Source organism: Amblyomma maculatum, chromosome 1 (assembly GCF_055883805.1).
Source record: "Amblyomma maculatum isolate TAMU_Amacu chromosome 1, ASM5588380v1, whole genome shotgun sequence".
NCBI classification, from domain to species: domain Eukaryota; kingdom Metazoa; phylum Arthropoda; class Arachnida; order Ixodida; family Ixodidae; genus Amblyomma; species Amblyomma maculatum.
The window spans coordinates 499,572,676-499,591,654 of NC_139344.1; the positions used below are offsets into that span (position 1 = coordinate 499,572,676).

At 45.9% G+C, this 18,979-nt stretch overlaps 1 pseudogene across 1 annotated transcript in view; it reads left to right on the forward strand.

Annotated features, from left to right (window-relative positions):
- LOC146210313 (uncharacterized) overlaps positions 1-15,870 on the forward strand; it is a 39,039-nt pseudogene extending 23,169 nt beyond the window's left edge. The window contains exon 3 of the transcript XR_014708845.1: positions 12,914-15,870. The product of XR_014708845.1 is annotated as an uncharacterized LOC146210313 (transcript). The remainder of the gene's footprint in view (positions 1-12,913) is intronic.
- The last annotated feature ends 3,109 nt before the right edge of the window (positions 15,871-18,979 follow it).

Genomic DNA, 18,979 nt, shown 5'->3' on the forward strand with positions numbered 1-18,979 from the left:
GTCGGAGCAACTGACAACGTTGTCGCGGAACAGTAATGGCTGCCAGAAAAAAGTAGAGCTAGGTCTATGCCACTGTATAGCGTCGTGTTGTTTGGCTGCATCCACGTGCCCCCACCACCGTTCTGGTGTAGTTGGTTGCCACTGGCTCCTGAAAGTTTCGTATTGAAAGTTTCCTGGAAGTTTTGTTGTGGCTGGGGGGGGGGGGGGCATTTTAGGAAAAGAGTGCTGAGAAGGTGCCACGTGGCTGCTGCTTCTGCTGCCGTGACAACAGGCGGATCGAGTGAAGTGGGAAAGCTACAGCGCAGCCGTTTGTGGGACTGCGAAGGACGAAAGTTGGGGGCGCGTTTATTATGTGGCAGAAAAAGTGCAAATTTTGACGACTAAATTTGGGGGTGCTTTCATTATGCGAGCAAATATGATATATGCCCGAGGATGCAGGATTGAATCTCTGCCACAGTGGCCACTTTTCGATGGAGGCGAAAAGAAAGGTGCTTTGTTTGTTGTGCGATGTCAGTGTGTCAGTGCACGTTAAAGAACCCTGTTCTGTTAAAGGGAGACACTGGTCTTAAAACAAATTTTTTTATTATTAGAGATATCACAATGAAATTCGGTGTGTATATGTATTTCTCCCTGCTGTTTTTAAAAATATAATTTGTTTTGCTATATCTCAATTAGTTCTCATGCTATGGAAATATAACTGATGCCTAATTAGGTCATTTCTTACGGGTGATTAAGACACTTTCCCTAATTATTTGACTCTGAATAAAATGTAGCTGTAGCCAAAGACCTGCCATGTGGAGCTATGCTGTTTAATTATCACAAAGGTGCGTTATCATATAAAAATGGCCAATTTTGCCGATGCCCCATAATTTTTAAATATAATTAGTTGACTTACGCTCCCCCATGTTTGATATGTTCAACCTAGCAACATAAAAATAGCATAGCTCCATAGTTCAGTTCTTTCTGAATGCAACGGTGTAAGACTTATTAAAATTGTACCACAAGAACGTAATGAAAAGTTCCGTAAGGCTAGTCATGTTGGCAAAAAATATGAAGTTGAGAAAATTGCATTTGAAGTTTTGACTGACTGCAGAAAATTTTGGGAGGAATCTTCAAGTGCAGATTTTATTTCAGTGTTCCCTATCTGTCCCCCTGCAAAACAAAACAAAAAATGTCTTATTCCATCCAACAAAACATTTCCTAAAAATTTTGAAGATGTGTACATGACAAAATTGTAAAAAATTCATAAAGTTATGGACTTTTTTTTTTTTTTATGCCGACGAGAGTGCGGGGCTAAGATGTCCAGCTCCAAGTATAATATCTTGAGCCCTGCAAACAGTTTCTTGAGGGAATTAGCGGTCCCGTGCCAAGGGGGCTTGTGACAAACAGTTTGGTGGCCCTGAAAAGCTCTATTGTGACGCTCGTGTGATTGACTGCTCGCATCTTCGCGATCTTGCCGCAGGTTCCACGCTTCGTGTGCGCAATAAAGTTGTTAACGCTTTCATGTCCACAATCGCGAATTCTGTACTGGCATTGCATTCCGTGCTGTGGCCGCAGTGAAACTCTCGTTGGGTCGCCGATTTTCCCGACAAAATGGTCATTGCACCAACCGCTCAACACAGTGCGTCTGCTTCGCCATAGAGTAGTATGCGGCGGTGGCATCAGTGTATCGTGATCTGGGATGCAGTTCGCACTGTAATTTGAACCCACGGTGTCGTTGTAACGCAAGTCCCGACAGCAGGCTTGCGGCTTTTGTTCCATGCCTACGCCAGTCTGGAGTCCTCCACTACGGCGTCTCTCATAGCCTTAGTCGCTTTGGGACGTTAAACCCCACAAACCAAACCAAGCCTGTTCCTTACGGCTTCCAAAGCTCGTTGCGTGCACGGTTACAATCCACCGTTTTCCGGCATCTCGATCGCAAGGGGAAAAAAAGGAAAAACGATCGGCACAAAACGATGCTTCGAGAAACGCGAGCGCAAACGCAGACGCACGCGAAGAGCCAGCCATGGCGGCGAACGCAAAACAAAGAAAAAATGACGCGCTGGTCACGCCAGCCAATAGGAGACGCGGAACGCGACAGCCAATCAGAGACCATCAACGGCCTTCAGAAAACCGGCGCTCGCAGCCGTGCCGCTTGAGCGACCCCATTTTGAGATAGCGCAAATTGCACACAAAGAAAGCAGGTTCAAACCAAGCCCAAGATGGCGGCAATCGGCCAGCTGGAACGGCTGCGGCGCGCGCGGCAATTTCAAACAAATTTTCTCTTCTCGGGGGGCATTTCGCAGCTGCCGTGATGTTTTGAAAACCGATTTTATCGCATTTCCTGACCGACTTCATCGTTAATAATTTGAGTGCAGGTGCTCAAAAGGTTAAACCTTCAGAAATAGGGTATTTTCAAAATCGTTTTTTTGACCATTTTCGGCCGTTCTAAGACCCGCGTCTCCCCTTAACAGTCGGCACTTATGTCTTGTAGGTTTATATTTTGTAGTTGTGTGTGGTAGCGCTGTTTCAAATTTTCCTATAGCCAAAATGAACCAGTTTGCTCAAAAAGAAGTGTATTTTTATGAATATTTCTCAAACCACGCACCTAGCGGCCTCCTGCGAAAGCTCTGACAAACCTGGATATCATTTCACATTTACCCGCCTCCCTCATGCCTCCCTAGCCACCCCCATCGCGAGCGATCGCACCCGCCAAAGGCACCTGTTCATTTTTTCTTCCTCCATGGCACTCGCGAGGCACATGGACGGACTTCTTTTTTTTAATAAAGTTGAACACACCCTTAAACTCCTCCTCGTGTTCCTACGGGATGGCAGACTCAGGGCTCAGCTTTCAACCATGCCGCACATTACTCATCCTTCCATACGTACCCTTTGTACGCATCCCCCCCGAACTCCCTCGTCAGAAGCATTCCACACTCCATGCTCGCAAGGCTTGCAGAAAGTCTTGTGCATTTCCTGCGCTGGCCCTCTCACCTGCGCGCCAAAAACAATTCGCTCTCTCGCCCAGCAAGCGCCTTGCCCCCCCCCCCTCCCATTCCAGCTTCTTGCATCTCTTGCACAGGCCCTCTCTCTGTGCGGAGGCGACAGCAATGGGGCCATGACGTTCACATCAGTCGGGAGCGTGCTGCCTGGGGCCCTGCGGCCGCTTAGTAAACGTAAAAAATAAAGCCATCCGCTCAAAACTAACCCGAATGATATGTCTGTGCTAGTGTAATCATGTCTTAAGAATGCAATTGTGGTGCTGTCTCATATTCTTGGATATTTGTTCAGTATACCTTTAAACCCCGCAAATTAAACCAAGCCAAACTGTTTAATTAACTCTCTAATTTGCACAGTTGGGTGGTTAGTGTCATTGAGGAGTCTGAAGCCATGGGCAAGACAGTGCTGTATATCAGTTTCTGAAGCAAAGAAAAGCTCAATTTTTAAAGTCGAGCAACGTAAGAAAATCTGGTGCTTTTTTCTTTCGCTCTAAACCAAAGCAGAGCGCATTAGACGTGCTGGAAGCTTGGTGGTAGTAAGACGTTCACAGACAATATATTGCAGTGGCTATGGCACCCAATTGAAATTTCGTGCACTGTTCTGTCACATTATATACGGTTTTGCATCTCCATTTGATAAATGAAAAGAAATCATTGTCACCGGCATGGTTTTTAGTTTTTAGAGAAACAGATGAAAAAATAGTGCACAAATGAAATGTAGAGATTCAGCCATCCTTAAACCAAGTTTCACGGGTGTTGTAATCGCCCGCAGTCACATTCGCAGCTGCCTCTTCAATGTTGGCTCGTTTCCGCACTTGGTAAGCTTCTTGGCAATGGCCAGTCTCATTCAATGGTTTTGGCAACCTGTCTGGCATGGCTGTGGTCTCTCTCTTTAGCAAGGTGAGAGGTGCATATGGTGTATTATGATGTTACTGCACAACGCGAGAGTGTATTGCAGTTTTACACGAGGCAAGGTCGGCAGCGGTGATAGCACGGTGCTCTGTTTCCTGGGCACGACGACGTTTGTTGTTCGGCGCAATATGAAACATGTGGCGCACTAGAGAGCCTACATGTTGCGCCACTGCACCTAGCTTAAGGCATTTGAAGGGGCACTTATCGCCGCCCGCTATAGACCAGTGTTACCAGTTGAGCTAAAGATGCCATTTTGGTCCCCTACTGAACTGGCGCTCTGCATGCAGGGGAGATTTGCCACTCGTACACTGCGGAGGCCAGACTTTTGCTTCACTGCTCAACTGCATGAAATTGTAGTTGCGCACTGCAGTGAATATTAAGTGATAGCTTATACAGCTCGTTTGGACGAAAAGCCATCGGCACAATAGTAGTAGTAGTCTGCACCACGTGTCGGAAATAATCGGGGCTGCATAAAAAGTCCTGTCATGGTAATTTGTGGTTTAGTATTGATGATTTATTGGTAATGATAGACAATGATGAGTCAAGAAAAATAATTGGTGAGTTGAAGAAATTAAAAAATTGAAAAAGAGTTCAAGAGTGTCAAAATGCTCAGAATGTAAAGTCAGGGCTTGATGATGCTAATTAAGAAAATGAGTCCTTAATTGATAAATTTATCATTTGATATATTCGAAAAATGTGGCAAAGGGGATTTAAAGCTGTCAAAGTGCTCACAATAAAAAGCTAATGCTTGACGATACTAAGTGTTGGCATATCACAAATAAAAAAAAAAATCGGTTGGTCGGTTTGTGGGCTTTAACATCCCAAAGAGACTCAGGAAAATTTAAAAATTAAAAAAGTAAATTGGCGTAATATATCGTCTGTGTGTCAGAAACTCCATACCATCATACCTTTAACAGTAGAGCTTTCCAAAGCAACATGCTGTCATGTATGGAGGGAGGATGTACAAATAGTCGTAACATGACTCGTAGTCATAATGCAACATAGCAAGCCTCAGTTGTTTAAAAAGTTGCGTGCTGTGAGGCGTTGAGCCTATATAAACATTGTGTATAGTCATCACTTGTCATAGTCATGATTTGTAATACTAAGGGAAATTGGCATGACTTAGCACTTTCAAAAGCACCGTACTGCAAGCTGTGGATGTTGTACAAACATTATGTGTAATCAATAGTCATAATGAAATTAGCAGTACTCAGGGCCTTTGAAAGTCATCAGCCTGACTATGCACACAGCAGGGCATAGGCCTTGCCCATATCACTCCAATTAACCCAGCCCTGTGCCAGCTGTGTCCCTTTGAACTCTGCAAATTTAATCTCATCCTTCTAACTTTCTGCTGCCCCCTGCTACGCTTGCCTTCACTTGGAATCCAGTCTGTTACTCTTAAGGAGCAGCTGTTATCTTGCCTTCACATGCACATCCTGCCCATGCTCATTTCGACCAGAATGTCATCAACTTGCGTTTGTTTCCTGACCTGCCTCTGTTAACCTGCCTGCCAGTTTCCATTCTATAGCATTCTGTATTGACCTCAGTTTAGCAGTTTTTGTTAGTCCACATTTCTGCCTCATTGATTAGTACCGAAAAGGTGCAACTGCCTGCATACTTTCCTCTTGAGGGACACTGGTATGCTGCCATCAATGATCTGACAATGCTTGTTAAATACACTCTATCCAAATCTGTTTCTCATAGTCATTGCCCTCTCGTTGTCCTGATCTGCAGCCATTACCTTTCATTAGCAGACATATTCTTTTACCATTTACAGCACCTCGCTACCTATTTTAAACTGTTGTTTTCCTAGGCTCTTGAACATTACTTCAACATATCTTCTGCTTATTAATTTTAACTCTGCCATTGTGTTTTAAGTTATTCATCATCCTTTGCAATTCTTGCACAGAGGTGCATAGCAAGACAGATGCCATCAGCAAATTGCAGATTACTCAGGTTTTCTCCAGCAACCCTTATCTAGATTTCCAACCTAGATTTCCAAGCAAGCAAACTCGAGATATCATGTCTTCTTACCTAACACCTTATTTAATGGGAATTTATAACTTTATGGAGGACTATCGTTGATATGCAGCCACTACAGATACCAAGGTCACGTCGGCTACTGCAACATCTGTGCCCTCATTCATGAGCTGTTCTACATGCAAAGTGCGCAGAAAGATTGAAGCAGAGTTCCAATGCAGCACAGCAGACGTCTGTAACGAATAGCAGATGTGCACAAGAGCGTTCAGAGGACTCTTAACATCCCTGTGCTCTGTTACCGCAGTTACTACGATAACCATCATGCATTTGCGGAAAGCAGCTGAAGAACATGTGTGGGAGCCAATGTCCAGACAGCAACCCATAGCATAATGGTCAGATTTCCGGAAACCCCGAATGGCCGCAGAGGTAGGGGTGTGCGTCTTTAGATCGCTGACGAGACTGCTTACTTCGTACCCGGCTTGAAGCAGGATGGAAGCTGTGTAGCAACAGTTAACCCCAATTCCCAGTTCAGTCTCATTCCTGAAACTGTTAGAAAATAAATAAAAAAATAAAACGGAATGAGAAAATGCTTACACCTGCGGAGCATTAACAGGCTTAAGCCAATCAAAATAAAATGAATTGGGCCCAGTCGGCAAAAAGTTTAATTTGGTGGAAAAAGCCAACTGAAAAAATAAAATTGGGAATGGTAACGCGTCTATGTCCTGAGGGTTCAACGAGCAGAGGGTGGGCAGTCCTTGCAGAGCTGGTTTAATTTACGATTTTTTTTTAATAGAAATGCCCGAATAATTTACACACACGCAGAAAAGAAAGGAAAAGAAAAAACGAAAGAAATAAAAGTAATAATAAAATAATAAAGAAAAATAAATAAATAAATAAAAAGAAATTACGTTTTATTGATAACATGATAAGGTAAATTTAGGAAAATACATAAATAAAAAAACCACACAAAAAGGATCAAAATAAACGAAGATCTATGCAGCTGCAGGTATAGGCTGGGTTTGTGAACTGCAATCGGTAATAAAGAAAAAATGCAAAAAGGCAGAGCAATACGTACAAGACATAATATAATCGAAGTTATATGTACATATTATTTGGGAGAAAAAGGAAATAATAATAATATTTATATATTTACATTAGCTGTTCTGTACAAAATCTGTACAATATTTAGATTAGAGAAAAGAAGTGATGAAAAATAGATAATAATAAAGAGAATACTTATAACAGCAGTAATGAAATTGATACTTATGGAAAAAGTTAAAACAGAAATAAAAATCAATAATCTGATATGGTAACAGCTGCATTTCTCCATTCCAGAGAGGGCTGACATGAATGTCTGCCTCATATGGCCTGAATGACCCTCCCCAGAAAAGGAAAAACTGCAGCTACATTTACGTGTTTGTGTTCGTGTGTAGTCAGGTAGGTTAGAACTAACCACTGATACTATGCGCATTAATAGCACGCAACATCTTTTGTCGTCAAGCCAACGTCTCCAGTTGGCCGTTGGTTGGTCATTCGGCTGAATGTTAGGTAGTCGAGACACCAAATGTGATGTGATGGGACATGATGTCAAGTAATGAAACACATCTCCCTCGGCATAACCGCATTGACAGGCTGACGTGGTAGTGAGTCCAAAGCGGTTAAAATACTTCGGGAAGCGACCGTGTCCCGTTAGAAAAGTAACCAACGGCTTCGCCGGAAAGAAATTTTGAGGTATGTTAAATATGTTCGGTATCCAATTATAAGTTAAAGTATTCTCATTGTTGTCCCGCCACCACGCCTCCCATTTCGCTCTTACTGATTTTTTCAATGCCATACATACGGAATTTTTGGATTTAGCAGAATATCGAATTCGAATTGATTTATATGCTTTGGATGCAATTATGTCAGCTATTTCATTCCCTACGACGCCCGAATGAGCTGGGACATGAAATAGATTTACTGTGCGAATAGAGGCGACCGTATTTAGAAGTTGTATGATAGTATCAATTTGTGGGTCTAATGTGGAATAATTTGAAAGGGCATTGAGGAGTGAGAGTCCGTGTAGATGTGGACAGGTGTTCGTCCATTCTGATGCTTCACATACCTCAATGCCTCTCCAAATGCTATTTTTTCGACGCAATACGTGCTGTTTGCCAATTCGACCCTAAACCGGCCTACTGAAAAAATTTGGCCAGTTTGTGTAATTGCTACGAATGCAGCACCTGCAGCCGTGCAAGTATAGGAACCATCCGTGAAGACATGGAGCGCTGGCAGCGACGCCTTCGCCGCTGCCGCAACCATGTCCAAAAGAAACTACTTCCGAGGGATGTTGAAGGGCCTCATTAAAAGGAGACACTATCTCCGAGACAAGATATGAATTTTGGCCGAATGTCATGTATCGCAATACGAATAATCTAAACTCCGCGCTTAACCTATCAAGGTCAAACTGCAACGAAGCGGCATGCGTTAAAATTTGAAGTGCCCTCGTGCTTGTTGTGGAGTAAGCTCCAGCCAACGCCATTAGCGGAGCCCGCTGCACAGTTATCAATCTTGCACGGAGTCCCGAGTGGGGACATTCAGTCCACCACACAGGGGAGGCGTAAGTTAGAGTTGGCAGAATGACCTGACGGTATAGCCTTCTGAGCTGTTCCGGTGCCAGCGTGCCACTCATGCGCAAAAGGGTTCCAAGACGCGCAGTAAGCATTTCAGCACGCTCCTTGAGATATTCGCCATGACCGACAAAGTGCGGTCTATGAAGACTCCGAGCACCCGGAGAGACGGTCTGAACTTAAGACAGACGGCATCCAGGTGAACGGTTGGTGGCGTGCGCCCCATGCCTCTTCTCGGAGGCGAGAACAGGACGCACGCCGTCTTCTGAGCGCAGATGGTTACCCTGGCCGTCGCCGCCCATGTCGTCACTCGTCTGAGTGCATCCTCTGCCAAAGTCTGCAGAAACCTAGGCAAAAGAACGACAACGTCGTCTGCATAGGAGCGACACGCCCTCTGGCATCGGCAGCTCTAGCAAGCCACGCACCACTATATTCCAGAGGAGCGGTGACAGTGGAGAGCCCTGTGGGCTGCCCAAGGCGGGACGCGCAACCAGGCGAAAGGCAACAGACCATTGTGCTGAGCGACTGCGTTAAAGAACCCCAGGTGGTCAAAATTTCCTGAGCTCTCATACATGGCGTCTAACCAATGAGGTGCTGGGCTGACCAAACATGCCCACTTCCGTCGATTTCTGTGGCCTGCCTACGAGCGCGTAGATCAAAATGCGTGTCATGAGTGCTCAGGTAGGCGACGAATTGAGAAAGGAGCACCGTACGGAGGAGAGGCTCTCTACTTTGAAATCAAAAGGTTTTCGCTCAGCCACGCGTGAGGCTGATACTAGACCAGACCACCACCCAAAAAGGACTTCAGAATGCTACAGCTACGACTTGTGGCGTTCTTCAATGTCATCCTGAAGAATGCGCCTAAATGCACACACACGAATGCATTTGCAGAGGGAATAAATAGCGGCGCTCATGCCAAAACGCGCGAACGATAATACAGTTTAAATGCGTTTCATCGAGTACACAAGACTGTTATTCTAATTAATTAATTATTTTTTTGCCAAAAGTACCCGTGCACGCAAAGTACGCTTTCCTTCCAAGGGAAGGAAAGCGTAGCAGGGGGCGGCAGAAAGTTAGGTGGGCTGATGAGATTAAGAAGTTCGCAGGGGTCAAGTGGATGCAGCTAGCACAGAACCGGGTTAAGTGGAGAAATATGGGAGAGGCCTTCGCCCTGCAGTGGGTATAATCAGGCTGATGATGATGATGATGACCCGTGCAGCCCCGCTGGCCGGCGACACGACCCGAGCGGTGGCGATACGGTCACGGTCGCTGGCCGCTGCTTTCCAGCAGCAAGCGTAAGCTGGCTGACGTAAGCTCCCTTGCTCTCCTTCGTGGCATGATAAAAAAAAAGTGGCTAATCGTGTGCGGCGTCTGATTTGGAGCAATCGGAACGTTGTGATACTGATTCGCTCAGTATAATTCGCTCAGTGCTGCTTTTTTTTCTTTAGTGGCTCTGTAAAGCCGTGCTCTTTATTAGAATAACTAGCACGTTTAATACCAGCGCGCGCCGGTCACGATCGGGCAAATTCGCGAAGGGAAAGTAAGGTGTGAAACATATCAAAAAATTCGATGCGCCGTTTCCTGCAGGTCCCAGCCTTCTTTTTTTGAACACGGCCGACTTTGTTGTGCCGCTTCGTTAGTGGAGGAGAAAAAAATAGGCAAGATCTGGAGCCATTTCAAGTATTACGGTATTAATCCGTTTCAAGTGCTCCTGTTACTTCGTACTGCGTCATTCGGAAACGTACAAAAGCGCTTAATCACTTTCGTCCGGCAATTCGTTGCATTGATCGGCGTCACTGTTGTTAACAAAGTCTGACATACAGCATTCAATTTAGCAATACGGCTAACGCCAATATGTTATCGATATGAACAGAAAGCTGAACAGGCGGCATTAGGACTGCTAACTATTTTCGTGTTAATATCTATTTCCCAGCCAGTTGATTGATGGTGCAGTGTCCGCCGAGAGAATGGTAGTCAGCAATTCTTTTAAAGTGCTGGATGCAACATTCAAGTGGCACGCAGCATCACGTTCGGAGGCCGAAACTTGCCGCCCTTGCTGAAATTGATCGCGGGAAATGGTGAGAGCGGAAGTTCGATGCACTAGTAAAACAATTTATTCGTAGTCAACCTTCATAACAGTGAGACATTTTTGGTGGGCAGTACGTTAGGGAGCATTCACCGGTGCCTCGTAAATGGAGCATGTTATTTGCTTCTAAATTTTTTCACGTTTTGCAATATTGAAACTTGTGGTCGTGGTATATGTGAACCGGTAGTAGACGCCAGTGGCCTTTCACTTGTACAAGTATTGTCTCCAGTGCAGGAGGCCTGATTTTAATTTGAAGGGATAAGCGTGCTTCGTTTACTTATGTCCGCACCTGTACATCACACATTTGCTTTACTGCCCAAATATTTTTGAGGCAGTTGCACTCTATACTCAAATTTACCCCATTCGCTTTTGCGTTACAATCGCCAAAACATTACGCACTTCTGTCCGTTACCCAGCGGCTGCAAATGCGGCGCTGAAGGATACGCCTCATTACATATGCAACAATAGCCGCTCTTTCAACACAGGGAAATATTGCCTCGTTATTCTCTCTCCTCATGCTCAATGAAGCGTCACAACCGAAAAATAGGAATCGTGGGAAAAGTTAGCATGGTAAAAACATGCTAAAAACAGAAATCCAGGACTAGGCGCTGAAGGAACCGATCAGTGAAGAACGGTGGACTGTTGTGCCTTATATTCATAAAGTGTCACCCGGATTGCGAAAGGTGAAAAGAAAACGCAAAGTGAAGCGTCTGTTTATGATGAAGAGTAAAATGTATTAGTTAAGCCTGAACGTATATGCACACAATTTCCTGGTCCGGAGGAAAGCTAGAGAAAAGAGGTAGCGACACTCCGACCAAGTATTGTTTTCAAGAGCTTTTGGTCGAAGTGCCGCAGACTTTTCGGTCTATAAATGAAGGCACATGTCGCAACGCAGGTGAAGTGGAAGAATAAAGTAAAAATCTACCTAACACTCAACCACACCATTCTGCAAACTTTAGCCGGTTGTGCGAAAGGTCTAACCAAAAATCTTTATCGAATGGATCGGACCACGTGATATTGTTGCTCCGGCGATTAGGCTAAGCATTATTAGCTTGTCCAGGATTATCCGACATGTGACTGCACTGCCGGCTGAACAGCGAGGCTTCATCGATCGGCGTCGTGTACTCGTCGTGCCGTAGGGTGTCTCCAAAAGCGCAGGGTATTCTCACTCCATCAGGTGCCATGGCTGCCATCCCTCCTACGCCGAACCTTCTGCGCATGTTGCGGCTAAATGATAAGATTCTTAAGAACCTTTTATCCATGCTTTAGCCTCATAGGACATTCTGCAGATGCATAGTAACGCTGAAACCGCAATTGGTTTTCTCAAACAAAAATGCGGCAAGGGTTCAAGAGCGTGTCATCTCATGCTACCCGATACGGTCGCTGGGCCTTCATGACATCCGCCGCCTTTTAAAGCTCGTAAATTCAAGCAGACTCGCGATGTCCGCGGCGAGCTGAAAATAACGCCAAAACACCGAATAGGCCACGTTTATCCGATTATAAACAATGCGGCAAACGTTTGGAGCTGCACTTGCTGTGCTTCCATGGAGCTGGCGCCTGTGACCAGGTGCGGGGTCCGCCTAAACATTCGCACGCAGTTTTATGACCTCTCAAGGTGCTACGTCGTTTCACTGCGCTGTCGAGCAGTTTTCATTCTGTGCGCTGCTTCTGCAACGGACGCAGACGAATCGCTTTACACCGTCTGGTTTTTTCCCAGTAGGGAGATCTTCACAGCTGTCGGCGTGCGAAAAATGGCGGCGTCTGCGGAAGCGCTTGTCACATCCTCTTGTTTATGGCTGGTAGGGTGTGGCGTCTTTGTCGCCTTCTGCGCTGCCTATATATGCTCGTAGAGCGGCGAAACTATCTGGAACATTGTTCCACACGCTTTGCACACGGATTCGCTGTCACCTTTAAGGCTGCCGACTCTTCATGAGACTTGCGTTAAGTGTATACGATGGCACATCGAGGTTTGTGGCTGGTATTCAAGTGTCGTCGGCGCCGTTTTCTGGTGCAGAGCATAACCTTTGCAGTGAAAGCAGGAACAGGCGGTGGTAAGTCGATAAGCGGTAGCTTTTCAGTGTGCACCACGAAATAGTCGCAACTGTGACGTATTAGCATAATCTTATAGTTTCCTGCGTCGTTTTCATATCACTATACACGTCCTTCAGCCCTGCCGCGGTTACGCAGTGGTTAGGGCACTTGACTACTATGCTCAAGGATGCGGGATCGAATCCCTGCCGCGGCGGCCTCTTTTTGACGGCGGCGAGAAGCGAGGCACCTGTGTACTGTGCGATGTCGGTGACTGCACCACAGCGCAGCCACCTAATCCGCTTACCTTTGCGATGCAGACGACCGTCCTCGCATTTGCCAGCCTGCTGCTGCCGTCCCTGGCAGGCCTGTCTACGGGGGCGTCATCGGTGTGCGCACTGCCGTACACTGGAGATGACCCTGGCTCCTGCCATCCACCGCCCGGCGAGTGCTCGTCCCTACTGGATATGCCGCCAGAGGAGCTGCACACACCGGAAATCACAGTACCATGGATGGCCACATCGACATCAGGAACAATGCCAACATGTATAAAAGAGCTTCACCCGCTGACACCGCTTCGTGGGCTCGGTGACTGCACCACAGCGCAGCCACCTAATCCGCTTACCTTTGCGATGCAGACGACCGTCCTCGCATTTGCCAGCCTGCTGCTGCCGTCCCTGGCAGGCCTGTCTACGGGGGCGTCATCGGTGTGCGCACTGCCGTACACTGGAGATGACCCTGGCTCCTGCCATCCACCGCCCGGCGAGTGCTCGTCCCTACTGGATATGCCGCCAGAGGAGCTGCACACACCGGAAATCACAGTACCATGGATGGCCACATCGACATCAGCAACAATGCCAACATGTATAAAAGAGCTTCACCCGCTGACACCGCTTCGTGGGCTCGGTGACTGCACCACAGCGCAGCCACCTAATCCGCTTACCTTTGCGATGCAGGTCAGTACACCGTATGCCCTCTTCGCTAAAAAATCAAGTAATTATATCTTGGTGCAGTTTCCGAGCCCGCACTGCTGTGCCGCCATTGCCGTCTAGTGTGCTCACGTAATTCATTCCTTGCTCATGCTATCAGGTGACGTTGAGACTAACCCTGGTCCTGAGGGCAACGCTGCTGTACTCGCTGAACTACAGAAGCTAAATGCGGGACAGACCCTGTTGATTACGGAAATACAGGGCCTCAAAACACAGCTGAACACAACAGATCAAACCATAGCAAGCCTAGACAAACGAATGGCCGATCTCGAAACGCATTACCAAACACTTCTTCACCTCAAAAACGATATTGAAATAATGCAGTCAACCACAGTCGACCAAGCCAAAAAGATTAAAAAACTAGAAACACGCCTGGATGACGCGGAAAACCAATCACGTCGGAATAACCTTATTTTCTATGGCATCCCTGATCCTGCTAGCGCTGAAACGTGGGCTGAGTCAGAAAAACTAGTCATTGATGTTTGCCGCAATAATCTTGATATAACCTTGGAACCTAACGACATTGAAAGAGCGCATCGCCTCGGAAATCATTCAGCTGACCGAATTCGTCCCGTAATCGTAAAATTCCTATCTCATAAAACCAAAGACGCACTGTTATCAAATGGCCGTAAATTGAAAGACACCAACTACAGTATCGGAGAGGACTTCTCCCGCACCGTTCGACACGCGCGTAAACAGTTGCTAGCGTTTGCCAAAGCAAATTCTAACAAGTACTCCTTGCGCTTCAAAACCCTGCACATCGGCTCAAAACGCTACGTATTTGACGCATCATCCCAAGCCGTTAAGGAAATAGCATAGCAATTGCCCCGTCACAAAACTTTAACAAATCGTCGACCCGCTCCACCGCACAATGTTCTCTCGTTTTCGACAATATTCACTAACATCCGTAGTCTTCTTCCAAAGCGCGAACTCATATCAAACATCATGTCGTCATCCGGGAGCAACATACTAATACTAACAGAAACTTGGCTAAATAGTGACGTAACGGATGCGGAAATTTTGGCCGATGTACCCAACTACGAAGTGTATCGAAACGATCGGAAAGGCAAACGGGGGGGCGGTGTTCTCGTTGCCATTCATCGAGGCATATCATGCTCTGTTGTTGACGTCGCATCCGACATTGAAGCCATATGGCTCATCTGTCGCGCTCCCCCCGTAACAGTTTTGCTTGGCGTTTGCTACAGGCCCCCCCAGGCTAATCCAGACTTCCCACGTCATCTGAACAACATCCTTCATAAACTTGTTTTCACATATCCAAATGCCCGTTTTCTTCTTTTTGGTGATTTTAACTACCCGGATATTGATTGGCAGAACATAGCTAGTTCCACAATAACGTGTCATGCAGAGGCGAAGAACTTCATCGATGTCTGTTTAAATTTTAACCTCGCTCAATTAATTTCCCAACCAACCCGTGTCTCAGGAGAATCAGCAAACACGCTCGACCTGATACTAACAAGCAGCCCCGAGAATGTATCATCCATCAGTTACCTTCCTGAAATCAGCGATCACAAAGTCATGCATGCTTTATTCTCATTTACCTCGACTCAAAAACAGACATCCGATAAAACGATACAACTCTACGATAAGGGTAACTATAATGCAATAACTGAAGAACTTAACACCTTTTTTCCTGAATACGTATCCGCATTTCACACTCGCTCAATTCATGAAAACTGGCTGATATTCAAGAACAAATTAAATCATCTCACTAATATGTTCGTACCAAGGATTACCTTTCATACTAATCGCAATAAACCATGGTTTACCCAGCACTTAAAACGACTCGAAAACAAAAAGAAACGATTGTTTGGTACCGCCAAACGAAACGACACGCCTGCCGCATGGGAAAAATACTTCGAGGCCGAAAAATGATACCTACTTTCTGTTCGTAACGCCAAGTACTCATTTTATCACAATGACTTACCAAACTTACTTATAAGAAACCCCAAGCAATTCTGGCAAGTTTTAAACCCAACACATCCTCCCGATATTAAACTGACGAATGATTCACATGAAGCGGTGACTGACCATGATTGCGCAGAAATATTTAACCATGCATTCACATCTGTGTTCACTACCGAACTCGACGCACCTTCCCAATTACCACCCTTTAACTTAGAAACCCCCATGCCGGCAGTCACGTTCGTCGAAGAAGGCATTTCATCCATAATTCATAAAATGAAACTTTCATCATCAGCTGGTATGGACCTGATTAATTCAAAACTATTGAAAAATGTGGAATCAATTTGTGCATCATATTTATGTCTCATTTTCTCAGTTACTCTCCTCAGGAATTTTGCCTCTTGATTGGAAAACGGGGAAGGTCGTTCCAGTCTACAAATCAGGTAACAGAGACTCGCCCTTGAATTACCGCCCCATTTCATTGACTAGTGTGCCTTGTAAAATCATGGAACATGTCATCTACTCACAAATCGTAAACTTCTTGGACCGAAACCATTTTTTTTCACCCTTCACAACACGGGTTTCGTAAGGGCCTCTCTTGCGAAACCCAACTAGCGCTTTTCCTTCACGACTTGCACACTAATCTAGACCGTAATATGCAGACCGACACCATCTTTCTTGATTTCGCCAAAGCTTTTGATAAGGTTCCCCACCGCCGGCTATTACTAAAACTCTCAAAGCTGAACCTACCCCCTAATATTCTCAAATGGATTGGAGAATTCCTAACTAACCGTTCTCAGTCAGTCTATCTTAACGGCCATCTGTCTACATCTCTCCCGATTACTTCAGGCGTCCCACAAGGTTCTGTCCTCGGTCCCCTCCTATTCTTAATATATATTAACGACTTGCCCCTGCATGTTTCCTGTAGTATTTGAATTTTCGCAGATGATTGTGTTATTTACCGCACCATTAATAACTGTTACGATCAATACACTCTTCAGACAGAGCTTAACAACATACTAAATTGGTGTAATAACTGGCTAATGTCCCTCAATTCTAGTAAATGTAAACTCATGTCCTTCACTCGTCGTCACAATCCATATCTCTTTCATTGTTCAATTTCTAACACACAGATTGAGCAAGTACAATCATATAAATATCTAGGAGTCACTCTCTCTTCTAATCTATCATGGCAGGTTCATGTCGGTAACATCATTTCAGCATCAAACAAAACACTCGGTTTTCTAAAACGTCACCTTCGTCTTGCCCCACCACATGTTAAATTGCTCGCAAATAAATCACTTATAAGACCCAAATTAGAATATGCATCCCCCATCTGGAGCCCACATCAAGCATATTTAATCACCGCATTGGAAGCTGTGCAGAATCGTGCTGCCCGATTCATTCATCCCTCATACTCATATGACGTCAGTGTTTCATCCTTGAAAGCTACATCCGGACTGCCACCCCTCTCTTTACGTCGTCGCATTGCTAGCCTCACCCTTTATCACAAATGCTTTTATTCTCCTCTCAATCAAGCACCGTATATCACCGCCGCATCACGCATATCTCACCGCACCAGTCATCCCCTTCAAGTTGCCCGCCCACTATCACGCACTGCTACGTTTTCAGCTTCGTTGTTTCTTCGAGCAGCCACGGACTGGAACGGCCTACCCCATGACATCGTCGCCATCGCTTCAACATCTGCTTTTCAAGAACGCGTAACAGATCACCAGATCGCGCAGATCGTGTTGGTCTTGATCGCCCAGCTTCCCCGTCGACCTCGACGCCGTCCTCAACGTCCTTCTATATTTGATGGAGGTGCGGCCTGATATCCTTGCCTCACGCTGCAGCTTCGCACCCGCACGCTCTCGGTAGATCGTATGGCTAACAACGAACACTCCCCGGTCACCCCGATGACCCCGCCGATTGTCTGCTCTGGCTCCTTACGCCAGCGAGACCCTATGCTCTTCAGCGGGACAGACGATACTGACTGAGATGACTGGCTTGCTTCGTACGAGCGAGTGAGTTCGTACAATAAGTGGGATGACGCCACAAAGGTAACAAACGTCATCTTTTATTTGACCGGCATTTCCAACTCACCCCCCTTCATGGATCACTGCCTTGTCGTGGCGGAGGGGCTTGCGAAACTCGATGAAGTCGTGAGCTCTGCTGTGTAGGGCCACCCAAGATAGACAAGTTACGGCAGAGAGTTCTGACAAAATGTGATTCACTGGAGAAGGTAATGGCAACCCACTCCAGTATTTCCTGCCAAGAAAACCCTATGGCCAGTCACAATACCATTATCGATATGGCACCAGAAGATAAGCCCCCCAGGTTGGAAGGCGTCCCACATGTTACTGGGGATGAACAAAGGGCGATTCCTAGTAGCTCCAGGACGAATGAAGCGGCTGGGCTAAAGCCAAAAGGACGCTCAGTTGTGGTTGTGTCGGGAAGCGACCGGAAAGTCCGATGTTGCAAGGAGATATATCACATAGCAACATGGAATGTAAGATCTATGACGCAAGGTAAACTGGATATCGTCAAGCGAGAAATGGACAGATTGAACATTGATATCTTGGGTATCAGCGAGCTCAAGTGGACCGGAATGGGAGAATTTAACTCCGGCGACCATTACGTCTTTTATTGTGGGCACGAATCCAAGAGAAGGAATGGGGTCGCTCTCATAGTAAACAGAAGAATGGGCAAAGCAGTGCTAGGGTACAACCCCAAAAACGACAGAATGATTTCACTTCGGATCCAAGGTCACCCTTTCAACATAACAGTTATCCAAGTCTATGCACCGACCACTGCTGCTGAAGAAGCTGACGTTGAGAGATTTTATGCGGACCTACAATGCCTTTTAGACCGCACCCCATCATCAGACGTCGTTTTTCTCATAGGAGACTGGAATGCTAAGGTCGGGAGTGAAGAAATATCCGGAATTACAGGCAAGTTCGGTCTTGGTGAGCCAAATGAAGCTGGGCAGAGGCTAGTAGAGTTCTGTCAAGAAAACAACCTGATCATAGCAAATACTCATTTTCAACAGCACAAGAGGCGCCTGTACACATGGATTTCACCGGACGGTCTGTACAGGAATCAGATCGATTATATTATTTGCCGGCAGAGATGGAGAAGCGCTATACAAGCAGTAAAAACAAGGCCTGGGGCCGATTGTGGCACCGATCATCAGCTTCTTGTTGCCAAAATTAAGCTTCGATTGAGGAAAGCGCAGAAAACTAGAAGGCCTTTCAGGTATGATCTGGATCAGATTCCATTAGAATATGCTGTGGAAGTGAGGAATCGATTTCAAGAATTAGATCTAGAAGACAAAGAGCCCGAAGAGATGTGCACTGATGTTCGTGATATAATACAAGAAGTTGCTACTAAGGTAGTTCCAAAGCCAAAGAAATGCAAAAAAGCAAACTGGTTATCTGAAGAGGCTTTGCAAATAGCTGAGGAAAGGAGGATGGC